The sequence below is a fragment of the Sparus aurata genome, chromosome 11 (genome assembly GCF_900880675.1).
Source record: "Sparus aurata chromosome 11, fSpaAur1.1, whole genome shotgun sequence".
Lineage (NCBI taxonomy): Eukaryota > Metazoa > Chordata > Actinopteri > Spariformes > Sparidae > Sparus > Sparus aurata.
The window spans coordinates 30,354,520-30,369,359 of NC_044197.1; the positions used below are offsets into that span (position 1 = coordinate 30,354,520).

At 42.0% G+C, this 14,840-nt stretch overlaps 1 protein-coding gene and 1 long non-coding RNA gene across 3 annotated transcripts in view; one reads left to right on the forward strand and one right to left on the reverse strand.

Moving 5' to 3' along the window:
- The window catches only part of mylk4b (myosin light chain kinase family, member 4b), a 39,730-nt gene that overhangs the window by 12,877 nt on the left and 12,013 nt on the right, over positions 1-14,840 (forward strand). The gene's annotated exons all lie outside the window — the stretch shown is intronic.
- On the reverse strand, positions 2,367-7,744 carry LOC115591980 (uncharacterized). The gene is made up of 3 exons (XR_003986050.1): positions 7,638-7,744; positions 3,859-4,019; positions 2,367-2,532 (listed from the first exon to the last, which is right to left on the reverse strand). It is a non-coding gene; the product is annotated as an uncharacterized LOC115591980 (long non-coding RNA).

Consider the following 14,840-nt stretch of genomic DNA (forward strand, 5'->3'; position numbering starts at 1 on the left):
TGAAGAGGGGGCTTTGAGTGGGGCTGTGGATTGCCGGACAGTCTAGGAACCGGGGGGGGGGGGGGGGGGGGGGGGGTTGAGACTCAGAGTGGGGGTACGTCCTAAAAGGCGTGGCTTCATCTCCCCCCCATGGTTCCTGTGCTGGATGGCCCGGGTCCCTGTTCTGTAATATCTTCTTGCTGTGGGATGGTGAGGATCTGGGGGGAGGGTTATAAGAACTTGACACGAACAGGAGAGAGATAGTTTGGCTTGGATAGGTTTCACAGGTGATGGGATCAGGGCGACGGAGGTGGTTGAGTTGATTTGGCACAGGTGGTTAGATTGATGAGACGCAGGTGGTTAGGTTGATGAGACGCAGGTGGTTAGGTTGATGAGACGCAGGTGGTTAGGTTGATGAGACGCAGGTGGTTAGGTTGATGAGACGCAGGTGGTTAGGTTGATGAGACGCAGGTGGTTAGGTTGATGAGACGCAGGTGGTTAGGTTGATGAGATGCAGGTGGTTAGGTTGATGAGACGCAGGTGGTTAGGTTGATGAGACGCAGGTGGTTAGGTTGATGAGACGCAGGTGGTTAGGTTGATGAGACGCAGGTGGTTAGGTTGATGAGACGCAGGTGGTTAGGTTGATGAGACGCAGGTGGTTAGGTTGATGAGACGCAGGTGGTTAGGTTGATGAGACGCAGGTGGTTAGGTTGATGAGACGCAGGTAGTTAGATTGATGAGACGCAGGTGGTTAGGTTGATGAGACGCAGGTGGTTAGGTTGATGAGACGCAGGTGGTTAGGTTGATGAGACGCAGGTAGTTAGATTGATGAGACGCAGGTGGTTAGGTTGATGAGACGCAGGTGGTTAGGTTGATGAGACGCAGGTGGTTAGGTTGATGAGACGCAGGTGGTTAGGTTGATGAGACGCAGGTGGTTAGGTTGATGAGACGCAGGTGGTTAGATTGATGAGACGCAGGTGGTTAGGTTGATGAGACGCAGGTGGTTAGGTTGATGAGACGCAGGTGGTTAGGTTGGCTGGACCTGAGTGGCAGATAGGCAAGAGGAGTGGCGTGGTCCAGTTCCTGAACCTTAGTTATAATAACTCCTTTTAATGCCAAGGAGAAGCAGTCTAGATCATCGCTTTTTCTTACAGCTTTGACAGATTTGACCAAGCTGTTACTGATGTTTTCAGATTAAAATGAAATTGGGCAGAGAAGGAAAGTAAAAGGGTTTTGCAGAAGATACCAATCCAGGAATTTAAAGAATTTCTTGACATTAACACTATGGAAATTTTGGAACATTTTCACTATTGACTTTCTTGAATCAAAAATATGTTGGTTGTTTACCAATAGATGTATTTTCTGATGTAAACAATGATGTAAACAATGAAAACAGTTCTATAATTAATGAAGAAACAGATTTTAGGAATTTGTACAACATTGGAATTAATACATTATCTTACTACTTCCCAATGATAACACAATGAATTATTTTGCTGTATAAAAGCCTCCACTGCTCTGGCTAGTAGCAGGAAAAACTGAGTATAGGTTGTTTGACTATGATATCTTTAAGTTTCTGGTGTTATCTGTGGGTGGCCTCATATTTGCGTTCACTCTAAGAAGAGGGGTTCTGTTTTTTGTGATGTGAACAGATTTTTAGAAATGTTCTTTTCCTTGATAAAGTAGAGTATCACTGACTAATCAGACCACAGCTCAAATCAGCACTAATGAGGCACTACTGGCATCTATAACATTTCTGCTGTTGTGTACTAAAAATATTGCTTTCACAAAGCAATGCAACAGCAATAGTCTTTGGCTAGTGAAGCAGCATTTCATCCATCTGGACAGTCAGTGGAAAAAACAACGTCACCTAACATGCGTCACAAACTTGTCATCAGCGCTGACATCTAAATTCTGTCCAACAGCACTTCACTCTACCTCTTCATCCAGACGAGCTGGTGCCCTCTACACTAAGCATACCGTATCTGGTATAAACCGGTTTATTATGTAGACATAATCCAGTAGGAAGCAGATGTAATTGACTCCTCATAAAGTATGAGAGCTGTGGTGCTTTGAGCAGTTAAAGCCTGTCAGTGTCAGCTTAATATTTTTATTAGTCTCAGTCTTCCTGCCTCGGCTGACAGGGGGCTTATTGCCACTCGATTTATAACTCTATTTATCATTTCTACTACGCAGGACAGTAAAAGTCAAATGTGACATCATGTTGTCAGGGCAGGTTTTAAAATGAACTACCTTGTGATAAATAATAGATCAGACAGGTCTGAATGCACTCAAAGTAAAATTTGAATTTTGATTTAAAGCTTTCTGAAACCTGGCTGCAGAACAGGTTAATCCCGCGGGACCTGTCCAAGGTCCTGAAACAACTCTGTTCCTCAGCTGATTTCTTTAACCTTCCTTCATTTAAACTGTTTTTCTGTAGCCATGTCTCATTCATACAAAAGTCCACACTCACCTGAGCACACGTGGGGGCTTCAGCAGGGACAATTATCTTCCCCAACTCCAGGTTTACACAAAGAGCCAGCCTGCAGCATCCTGGAAAAAATACATTCATGTCAAAAGAAAAAACAAAGGGACAAGATCAGTGATGCGTTGATTAGAAAGGAAAGCCCGCGTTGCTATGAATCTTTGTGGGTTCGTGAGAATGAGATCAGACTGAGCCCTGAGTTTTTGCATTGCAGCATTTAACAATCATTCTACATTATCCCTGTCCTGATCAATATTTCTCTAACATTTTTGCGTCCAGGTAGACAGTGCTCAGTAACAGAAATAAGCGGCTGAGCTACAGCCGAATACCGTTGTAGTTTTGTGTCATTTAGATGGGCTCAACTGTTCATTGAGAAGTGTTGATGAAAATAATTCTCTCTTTGTCCAACTCTTTGTCTCAAAAGTAAACCAACAATAGGAGCACTCCCATTAAAGAGTTCTATTCCACGCATGAGACACAGTATACAAACAAATGGTTTTGTATGAGGCTTGTATAGAGTTAATTGTGGCTTGTGCTAATGCGTGTGAGCATGACTAATGTGAGAAGGGCTTCTCCAGCCTCAGATTCTCACACTCACATAGCTCAGACGAAATTAGCACACAAACAAATAGACAAGGGATAGGCAAGCCGAGCCAGTGATAGTTTCATGTGATGGACTGATGTAATGTCTGTTTTATAGATCCTACGAATGACAGACACCTCTCATTTTGAAACTGAGGCATCTTAAGTCTGTATCTTCTTCTGAAACTGGATGATTTGGACAGGCAGGACAGTGGGGAGGACATCCACATTTCCAGGGTATGACTCAAAACAAAATGACCAGAATCCCAAGAGTGTTCTTCATGTAGATAGAAAAAGTACATATTTAGCTTATTACAGCAATATTCAATTAAAGCATAAAGATCATCAAAATGATTCCTATTAGTAAGCAAAGATGTTCCTATTTTCGCTTGAATTACACCCGGGGCTGACTCATATTTTCTTAGATGTTGTTGATGAAGATAACCTGTACTAAAACTCACCATGAAGAAATTCTCATTTCAGTAGCATAAATGACGGCCTGCGAAATGTGAATGAAATGTGTATTTTATGATAAAAGTGAGTCAAGCTCAAATCAAAGTTCTCCAAAAGAATTGTTTTCACATTTGCAAAGTGAACCTCAAATTCTTTTATTTATCGTCACAACTATTCCACCAGTTTACCCCTTTCTATACACATATACAGTATATATTTGTCTTTAAGCTTGTATTTTAAACGTGCATAGTGTATAAGTGTATATCGGCTTGGGGAAACATTATTGGATTCAGTGTTGAAAGTGTGACAGGACGCGGCTTGCCCTTATAGACTGTATCTGTATTTGAAATGTAACCTACATTTTACTTAGCTCTGCTGGCTCCCTTTTTCTTCCTCTGTCTCCCTCTGGTATGAGGACTCCGGAGGAATGTGCTGTTTTCGCCTGGACTCCTCTGGCGTCTCGGCTGGTGTCCACTTTCAGCCGTTTGCATAACTCATTACCAGCACAGTGCAATAGAGCCTTATACACAAATCAAAGCACGCACTCAGTACACACAGGAACAAGTACTTGCTGGCTGGGTACTGCGCTGTCTTACTTTGTGTAGCGAGTTGAAGAAGTTCATCAGGTGTAATGATTTATTATCTTGGAGTCGAGGCTATGATTGTTAAACTGCTGGTCTTTCATCAATCTAATGACAAAGGCTGTGTCCGAAATCACTCACTACTCCCTATTAAGTGCACTACATAATGACCATGCCATTTTGTAGTACTCTCCGAATGTCTAGTGGTAACTGTTATACCCTATATAGTGCACTCAAAGTATTCCACAATGCATCGTGAAAATTAGTGTACAACCTATGGTCCCTAACCAAGCAATATTTACCATCATGCATTGTGCTACGAACGGAGCGTTGGAGGTTTCAATTCACTTTTCAACTGCGCGACAGTAGTGACGTCATTAACGGCGCCGGAGTAGTGTCTGAAAGTACGTTTTTCTTTCTGCCGATGAGCTCCCTATATAGTCCACTATGGGCTCCCTATGTGGTGACTAGGGAGTAGGGAATGAGTGGGTGATTTCAGACACAGCCAAAGACAGAGGTTTGAGTCTCAGTAGTTATTCTACACTTTTTATAACTGGGTTAAATCTAAATTAAACTGTGCGTCCTATGTGTGCTTAAAGCCATGCAGACTTTGTCTTGATGTTAGTATTGGAGGAAGGGGATGTGAATGGACAACAGTTTTACTGACATCATTAATGGCAGCAGTATCCTCTACTATAGACCAGGATAATGATACAAGAAGCCACTAATAAATAAATAAAAATGAAGACAAGACTTGAGGAAATTATGTATTAGCTTCTAATGTATCTATGTATCATAGATTACTGTGTTGGAACCCAGCAGCATGAGGCATTATGAAGGACCTGTCCAAAAATAAGCTTGTGTAATTAATTTGACTCTGTAGCAATGCAAATAAGTAGATGCAGCAGCCATAGGACCAGGGCTGTGTCTAAATTTGCAACCTATTTCACTACTTTGGTTACTATGGGCTTAAGATAGTTATACATTTTGTTCTACGACATAAAAAACATAATTCAATGCCCCATAATTGAATAATAAAGCGTTTATGTGTCTTAAAAACAGCATTTGCTTACAAGTGGCTAAATGAGTCTACAGCGACAATCATCACAGTGAACACGTATACTCATCTTGAATTACAAACTATTCTGTTTTTCCACTTTCCAATATATAGAAGGAACACATATAAATTATAGACAACAAGATGAGGCTTCAACAAGAAGAGGCTTCTTCAGTTCTACCTAACTGGAGGGGAGTTGCAGGCTATTAAACTCTGTGTGGGAGTGTCCTTACAGAGTCGTTAAGGTCATGTGTGAACTTTGAGTTTCAGAGTAGTTAGGGCAACTCTTTGCAGTCCTGGCTGCATTGAACAGCATCAAATACAATACTCTGTTTATGCCTGGTAGTTTTGTCCTTAGGATGGACAAGTAACTGCCTCTGTGTGTTGCTGGGTTTAAAGGGAACCAGGATATGGTGTTTATTGAAGTTGAGTTTCTCAGATGTTCCTTCAACATAAGGAATGATAATGTTACTTTTTCACGTCTCCTCCTCTCTGTCTGCTCTGGATCTTCTGTAGGTTTTGACAAAGGTCCAGTTTGGGTAGCCACAGGTTTAAAGTGCTCCCCTGAGTTGAACAGCAAGTATCGATCTGTGTGTAGGTTTTCTGTTCACCTCAATGTTGAGGCTTCTATCTTTTTCAATGTGTACTGCACGGTCCAAGAATGGCAGACTGTCTCCACTGACATCTTTCCGTGGGAACTTGATGTGATTGTCCACAGCATACTGTGAAGGCTTTTACCCTGAATTCCACCCAGGTGTCATTCACATACATGAACCAGTGGCTAGGAGCAGTTTCTGTGAAGGCAATCAAGGCTCTGCTCTCAACTTCTTCCATGTATGCGTTGGCCAATATTGGGGACACCAGTGAGCCCATGGCACAGCTGTGCTTCTGTCTGTAGAAACCTTCACTGTACTTGAAAAGTAAGTGATCATCAGCCTGAGGTCAATTGAGGCGAAAATGTGGTCTGAGGTGAAGTTGGTTCTGCTGCAGAGTGCTGTAGCAGGCTTTTTCAAAGAGAGTGAGCTTCTGTTCTGCATTAACATTGTATCCCTATATTTTGTTCTGTGATTAAATAAGTGATTTCTACAACAGCATCTATAGCCCCTTTTAGATAGAAAAGTTGGCACATTTGCAGCAAGGTAAAGGCTGCAATGTGCTGCCTTGTCTATCTAAAAGGGAGGTGTAATATTCCTCCTTTTCCAAAAGCAGCTACTTGGCCGCCACTGGGGTAGGCGTAAATATGTGACGTGAGGTGACGTGACGTGACGTGAAGCACTAAAGCCTGATTTATGCTTCTGCGTCGCGGCGACGGCGTAGCTACGTCGTCGACGCAGACCCCTACGCGGACCCTACGCCGTAGCCTGACATGCGGCTCCAAAAAATCCTGACTACGCGTCACGTCGACGCGTCGAGACGCAAACGGCAAGGACTGTGATTGGTCCGCTCAGAACGTGATTTCCGGCAGTTGCTTTTCCGGTCAACAGTATAACAACACTGCCACCGCATTTGTTGTTCAATATCCACGAGCTTTTCCAAAAACACCCACTCCATCTCAGTTGCCATTGTTTACTGTCTGACCGGAAGAAAACCAAGGAATCCGATATGAACCCCCCGAAACCAAACAAAGACACAGCCACACACCCCTAGCCGCTTGGCGGAACAACGCATCCCCTCGACGCAGAACTACGAATGCTCAATGACGGCGTAGGGTCGACGACGTAGCTACGCCGTCGCCGCGACGCAGAAGCATAAACCAGGCTTAATAAGTTCGGCGTGAACAGTGAAGCGGGTTGAATTTGTCTTCAAAATAAGAGCTTTACTTTCCACCCCATTGAAGTTAAGACCTGGGTTCTAATTGGGGGGCTTTTAATTTGAAAGTAGCAACCGTTAGTGGCTTGCCGCTACAACAACAAGCGGACAACGAAGACAGCTACAGAGACTGAGGAGACGCTAGGATCTCCTGGATCTCAGCGGCTGTCCAGTTGCTAATCTTGACGTCCGCGGATAAAGTGATGGACTGAGTGCTGTGATCAGCTGTTTCCGGGTTTTAAAATTCCCCGGCTGTGGATCACACAACAGTGCACGTCATTGACTCATCTCATGCAATTGCTGGAGGTGGAAAAAAGTGTACCCTCTGAGGGGCAAATTAAAGGACCAAAACAGACCACAAATTTACCGCCCTCTGTTTAAGTCCGCGAACACAGCCCTAAAAAGAACAGCCAAATTGGTGGCTTGCTGCCCAGTATAAAAACGGCTAATGACTTGGGTAGAAAGCTGAAAAGCTATTAAACCACAATGGATGGGAAATTATGATTATGAAGCAATAGTAAAGTAAAGTGTTTTCAAACAGCTAAAAGCGCTAATGCTGCTGAAATGCTACGGTTAGCATTAGCAGTATCCTAGGTTAGCGAAGGGGCAGCAATGAAATTGTGAAGCAGCAAGAAATTAGACTGAAATGCTTCAGTCAAATAAACATGTCAGTAGTGGCAGATGTACTTACCTTGGTAAAGTGAAGGAGTTTCCCATTGGTGGATACATCCTGAAAAAGAGGCAAACAGTTTTAGCCACCAAATGCAGTGGATGTTTGGTTGCCTGTTTGGAGGAGCTGGCCAAAACTGATAAACAATGGCCGCCAAAGCCTGCAACCCCCAAGAATAGCAGCTAGAATCCAAAATGGCAGAGGTAGCAACATCCTGGAGGCTGACAATTACTTCAACAAACTGTCAGAGGTGAAAATTGTATACTCTTGGCTAAAAACCTATACAACAGCAATCAGTGGTGGATTCGTACTTCTTACTTACTTAAGTAAAAGTAACATGACAACCGTGTAGAAATAGCCTACTTTGTTACAAGCAATGACATAGGCTGTAGTACGTTAGCTAGCTAAGTCCTGTAATCAAAATGTAAGTAGCTAAAAGTACAGAAGTATTATCATAGCAAATTATATGTAAAGTACCAAAACTAAACATAAAAGAATGGTCCCTGTCAGAATTATATATTAAATAATTGCATTACAATTATAAATGCATTAATTTGTAAGTATCAGTTTACCACGGCTGGTAAAGGGGCTAATGCCATCTTTAACTATCTATACTGCTGGATAGCATAACATACATTATTAATAGGGCTACATCATTATTCATTTTCTTATTAATAATCTGAATCTGGAAAGTTGGTAGGGCTTTCTCGAGCTGTCAAATAATTGAAATATAGTGAAAAGTAGGCTATAATATTCTCTCTGAATTATTGTGAAATAGAAGCATTAGGGTGCAGAAAAAATAAAATGCTGAACATTTATCCTTAACTTAAAGGAGAACTTCAGTCGATTTAAACATGCAGCTTCATTGCTCAAGCTACCCTTGACTTGCCAGCACAGAAGACGCGAACAAATTTGGTCCAACCATTACAGAGCTCCGTGAATGCAGATTTAGCATTAAACGCTAACAGCATGGGGTCAGAACTTTACACTATGTTTTAAGCGTCTTAACATGCTCCACATCTCACACCAAAAGTTATGCAACATCAGCAGACACCTTAGCACACAGCACTGTAGCGGGTATGACTCAAACTGAATAAAAAAGTAGTTAAAACAGTGTGTTTGTGCAAAGAGCTACTTACCTGTTTGTTGACATCCGTGTCGTCCGGTAGCTAGACCAAACTAGTCAATCTGTCGAGCGTGCACTTACTCCCTCACTGACGGAGACGGAAACATAATCCAGCATTTTCGTGTACATGTTCATAATGTACATGTCCATGTTACAGCCTGTTATGAGCCATGAGCCTTACAATAGCCTGTTAAGCCTGTTAAGTGCACACTCGATGGATATGCTAGTTTGGTCTAGCTACCGGAAGACGCAGATGTCAACAAACAGGTAAGTAGCTGCTTGCACAAACACACTATTTTAACTACTTTTGTATTCATTTTGAGTCATACACGCTACAGTGCTGTGTTGTAAGGTGTCTGCTGATGTTGCATAACTTTTGGTGTGAGATGTGGAGCATGTTAAGCCTTTTAAAACACAGTGTAAAGTTCTGACCCCATGCTGTTAGCTGTCAATGCTAAGTCTCCGTTCATGGAGCTCTGTAATGGCTGGACCAAATTTGTTCGCGTCTTCAGTACTGGCAAGTCAAGGGTAGCTTGAGCAATGAAGCTGCATGTTTAAATCGACCGAAGTTCTCCTTTAACCTTCACAATGTGACCTTAAAATTAGGTCTCAAATTAAGTATTGTTTGGGTCATATGCAAACATGTTGAAACTGAGATACATTTGGTTAAAGTTAAACTTCTGGGTTAGGTTGTCACCACAGCATTTAAATGATTTTAACCAAAACATTTAGGCACACAAGTATAACTTAAGTTAGCTTACTTATTATTAGACACTTTTTTAAAATATGTATTGGACATATGTTGCATTGTAAAACACATCTGTATGGGAGACATCATTCAAAAATAAAAAATAGGAGTAGACATATCCAAGCACACTGATTTTCATTGAGAAATGAATGACGAATTTAAAATAAAACAGGATCTGAGTTTGAGTTTTTAAGTGGCTTAGCATGAATAGGATTTGTTGATGCAAACAGAAACAGAAGGTTTTTTCTATTGTTATTTGTTGTATTGTTACTTATTACAATGCATAAACCCATCGTGTTGTCACTGCTGGCAGTTACATTTCTATTTCACTGCAGATGGTGTTTATGATCTGTCACCATGGACAGTAGATCTTACATAGCAGAGATTGACATGTTGGATTTGCATGGATACGTGTGTGTGTGTGTGTGTGTGTGTGTGTGTGTGCCGTGGGTTAGTAGGTCAAGGTTCAAGGTAACAAGAGAATGGCCGGGTGTGACCCTTCAACAAAACGCCCTCTGATGCCTCTGGATTCCCAGGTGTTCATCAGCAGGCTGGCTTGTTGGGGTCAGGGTTGGGAGTCTGTGGTCCTCTTCTGCCATCCAGTGGTGGCATGACAGAAATGCCTCCTCTTTGTGGTTACAACACCTTGGCCCATGAATGATTTGCATGTTTACTTAGTCCTATTCACTAAAATTGTGCGTGCCTTTTTTCAAACATACCAGATTTTAACATTTTAAAAAGGGATCTTTTTTTGCAGGCACAATTTATGTACAAGGAACATCATGTTGGCATTGTTGTTGTCAAAGCTTTATTGGTGTATACAGTACAGACAGTGCAATTCATTTATAAGGCCCACCGTGCAAATTTAATCTTGCACATATGAACTGATTCACCTCAGAAGTTATTTTGAGGTGAATCAGATAAATGTAGTGGAGTAAAATTACATTATTTCTCGCACAGATGTTGTAAAGTGAAGTAGAAAGAAAATTTATGTTTTTCAGAAATTGGGAGGACATGTCCCTCCCCCTGGGATCTGCACCCATGTATCTTGCCCAAGGGCAGTGCCCCAGACCATTGAAGTAATGGTATAATCAAAGTTTTGGGCATGATTTTGTTAAAGCTAAAGTAACAGAAGTTTTCGATTAAATTATCTTAATCAAGCTGCAAGTTTACACCAGCAGTTTGTGCTGACATGAGATCCTCGGCTTGTGTGGGTGCTGTGGTGGGGGGGGGGTTGACAGTCATTCCACCAGGTCAGATGTTAACATTTATCCTGAATCCTCTTTCAAACACTGGTCCCGTCACACCCAGTTGTCTTGATGTTATGTAACGCTGAGAACAAGAAGCAAACTCACAATAACCGAGGGAAGCTGGTTTGTGTTCGTGTTTTTAAAAGTGTGCACATACTTGTGTATAGCTTATGTAATTATGTATATATTTATGGGCAGGGTCAAATCACCCTGACCAGCACAGACACACATATACTCACACTTTGTTCACGCCAAACAGCACCTCTATACCATTAAAGGAATTTTGTAGTATCTGTCCTGGGTCATAACAGCACGAGCTGAACGAGTGTTATCGCAGCAGCTGAACTGCGAAAGTACAGTCTGTCATCAGCCAGTGGTGACACAAGCAGGTTTGTGAGATAGAAAAACAGCAGGTGGAGCTACAGAGATAATGTGCAGCCTTCTTTCCATTGTGATGAACTCACCAGACATCTGTCATGTAGCAGCTGTGGAAAAAGCACCAAGGAATGATACGTCACGTGAAGGAAGATTTGACGTAAACTGCGGCTACAGAACCTTTCAGTCATTCCATAAATAGCATTGTATATTGTAAACAACAGGGACAAAATGGCGATGTTAACATTGGTGGGCATCTTTACATTTAAAGTTAGACAACAGGTAATAACTGTGCATAGACTTGTGACTGTGTGTGAGGAACAAGTATCAACGATATAAACACAGATTCCACATCTCTTCTTCCAGCTGTATTCATGCACTCTGTCGGCTCAGAACACGGTCCGCTGAGTTGCGTGCAGCAGCTTGTTCCGAGATGTCGTGGTTGAGACAGGTCTCTGTAAAGATGTGGGCATTACAGTCTCTGATTCCCTGTTGCTTTGCCGGACCGAGCCTATTTGTCCATTTCCTTTTCTGTAACTGGACATAAGCCAGGAGCAGCCTTAAATCCATGATGGATTAGCATGGCTCCCATCCTGTATCACTCCCATCTCATCCTTGTATGCCTGTTCATTAAGTCTGTCTCCTTTTTCCATACTATATTTTTTCAAACTATACACTATATCCCCAATAAAGAGAAAAACAAAACAAAATCTAAAAAAAAGACATTGAAATACTAAAATTGTGCATACAGTGATATTTTTTCTCCTGTTATTAATCAGTGAAATAGAAGTAGAGGAATATAATCAGTACTCAGTCAAGTACTGACTCAGAGTCAGTACTTTGTTCTCCATACAGTTACAGTCAAAGACACCTGAGTTTACCAGGAGTATTTGGCATTCTCTAGCCTTTCAAGTGAAACCGGCTGGTAGTGAACTTGGAGAATGACGGGCTTTATAAGTAGCCCAAGGACTATTTAAATGCAGTTATTTGAATGTACTTATTTCTGATGTCTGTAAGGCTTTGTGGCGTGAGTCATGACGATGGTGTGGTAAATTCTTTGTGGGCAGGGATGCCATTTGAAGGGAAACCCTGGATGATTCAGGGGCCCCAGAGCTGGACCAGGGCCCAGGAAGAGATCAGAGAGTTGTCACTGAGCTGTTGTCAGGTCGACCAAAATTGCAAGTCTATTACTAGACAGCAGTAGAATGAAACTTAGTTTATTAATCAAGTACTGTACTTAAGTATGAATCTGAGCTACGTGTGCTTCTATGCTACAACTCAGAGGAAAATATTGTTCTTTTTACTAAACACTGAATATTTTTTATTGGTCATCAGGAGAATTTCCAAAACATGATCTTTTCCAGACTGACTAACCTTTTTGTGCCTAAACCTAACCAGACCATCAGCACAGTGTTGTCACAACATGAAGATTGAACATAACATTTCAACATATCTGGTTTGCAGAAACATACACTGCCAGCCTTTACTGTGGTGATTGGGTGGACTGTTGAATATGGACTCGATAACAGCAGCTATCAGCCTTAGCCACACACTTGTTGCGTGTCACACGGCCTATCATTGTGTCTCTGGTCTAAAGCTTGATGCATTCATGTTGTTCAGGACATTGCGCTGCAGTGATCCAAGATGACTGGACTGTCTGTGGCGCTAGAATAAGCACCATGCATTGTCTGTGTCTTCCTGTTAAGTAACTCTATATGTAGTGAGAGTGGTGAGGCTGCGTCAGTCTCATTCCTAAACATTTCCTGTATACCACACCGGCTCTCGTTTTACCATGTAACCTTTTCCGAGTAGAGATTGCAGAGAGTGTCCTCCCACTGCCCTCAACACCAGACTCGGACTAATCACCCACCACCCTGCTCCATCAACAACCACCCTCATCCCTCTTTATAACATCTATCATGATGGATTGTTTTAATTATGCGAATATGTGTCCTTAAATTTATCAGCCATATGTCACAAGTTATCAGACACCTAATCTAGTGGTTGGGTGTGCAGCTTTAAGGCCAGATCAAATAGGGACTAGTTAGTTAATAGGGAGAGATGCAGCAGCGACAAAAATGCCTTTAAAGCAGCAAGTAGCTACAGTGCCAGATAGGCTGAAGATGAAGACCAAAACAGAGCTAGAACAAAAGGGAATATTGGACTTGACTCCAAGTGAATGCTAATGTTGTATCGTGTCCACTAGATGTGTTAATTGCCTACCTTTTGTTGCCTGCTTTAAAGATATTATGTGTTACGTTTCTGCTTAAAAATGTCACAACTGACAAAATGTGGGGAAACATCAGATGATACATCAGAGAGTGAGGAAGGTCAACAAATGTGACTAGCCATTTGTCACATTTGAGGCTACCTCGTCTATGAGCATGTCTGATATTTTCATCAGCAATGGTGGTTGTTTAACAATGAAGACAACATTTCCCATAATCCCATGCTAATTCACTACATCATCAAACTGTTTTGTGTTTCTTTGAGCAACCCTTGTGGATGGAATCACATAATGTGCATTTAGGTGTGTTTCTGTAAATGGTGTGCTTAGTGCTGCTGCTGATGTTCATCAAAATACAGTTGGTCTGTGGGATTTAGTTTTTGTTACTTGAAGTGCAACAGATGACACTTGGAACCACTCATCAGCACTTTATTTTCTAGAAAGAATGATATGTTTACTTGCAGTAATCCACAGAAATCAATGAGAGAAGCTGGCTGGCAAATATCAGTAAAAGTTCAGTAGATATATTCACAAAAAGAACTGTTAATTATGACTGGTAGTAACTGTGTTTTTGAGTTCGGAAAGACATGTTCTGCCTTGTAGAATTCATTCTTTAGGGTTAAGTTTGGGTGAAGTGGCCCTTTAAATCCCTGGATAGCTGTAGTGCACCAGACTGTCAGAGACTGACAAACAGAGGTGTTGTATTATTGACGTTTACACTCTGGCTTATTCTGAAAACTCCTCTCCTGATCAGCGATCTCCTTTGTCCGTTCAGGGAACAAACCTGTATTTCCACAGTATGTACTGTACTCTGTCTGCACTTGCACCGTGTCCTCTTTCATTTTCACCTTAGCTGGTAAATTGGCACCAGGGACTCAAGTGTTAAACCTGACAGCTGATGAGCTGTCTGTATCAGGAACAGTGCTAGGGACAGAGTATAGGTCAGGTTTTTCCGGTGTTGACAGATGGTAGCCAGGATATAGGCGCCGGCTCTTTGTCACCCTGCCTCCTCCAGATATCGCTGCACTGAGACGTGGAAAAGTTTAAGTTTGACGTGCACTGTCAGACACGTTTCAATAAGCGTCAATCGTTTGTGTCTGTACAAGAACACTAAGGGATGTGTTGTATCCATGTGTGTATCTGTGTCAGCTCAACCTCCTTAAGTCTCACGACAACACATGTGCAGTTTGTTTCCGATCCCAAAATCCTCTTCTCCTGTGCATCAGCAGTTCTTAGGTGTCAGTGGCATCAGCTGTTTCCGGTTTTCCTCTTGTTGTCTTGTCCCTCACATTGCATGGTCAGCGAGGCTATGCTGGCAATCTTGTCCACTCTTTCCATCTCTAAATGACACCAGTTTTTTTTAGATTTCAGAAATGCACTTCACAGAGTTTTTACCCAGTTATTAAACAGCCTGATGCCTCTGAGTGACCCACATTAGCAAAATCAGCAAGAAGATTTTTTAAAGTCATTCTTAAAGCCTGTCACCAGTTTGGATCCC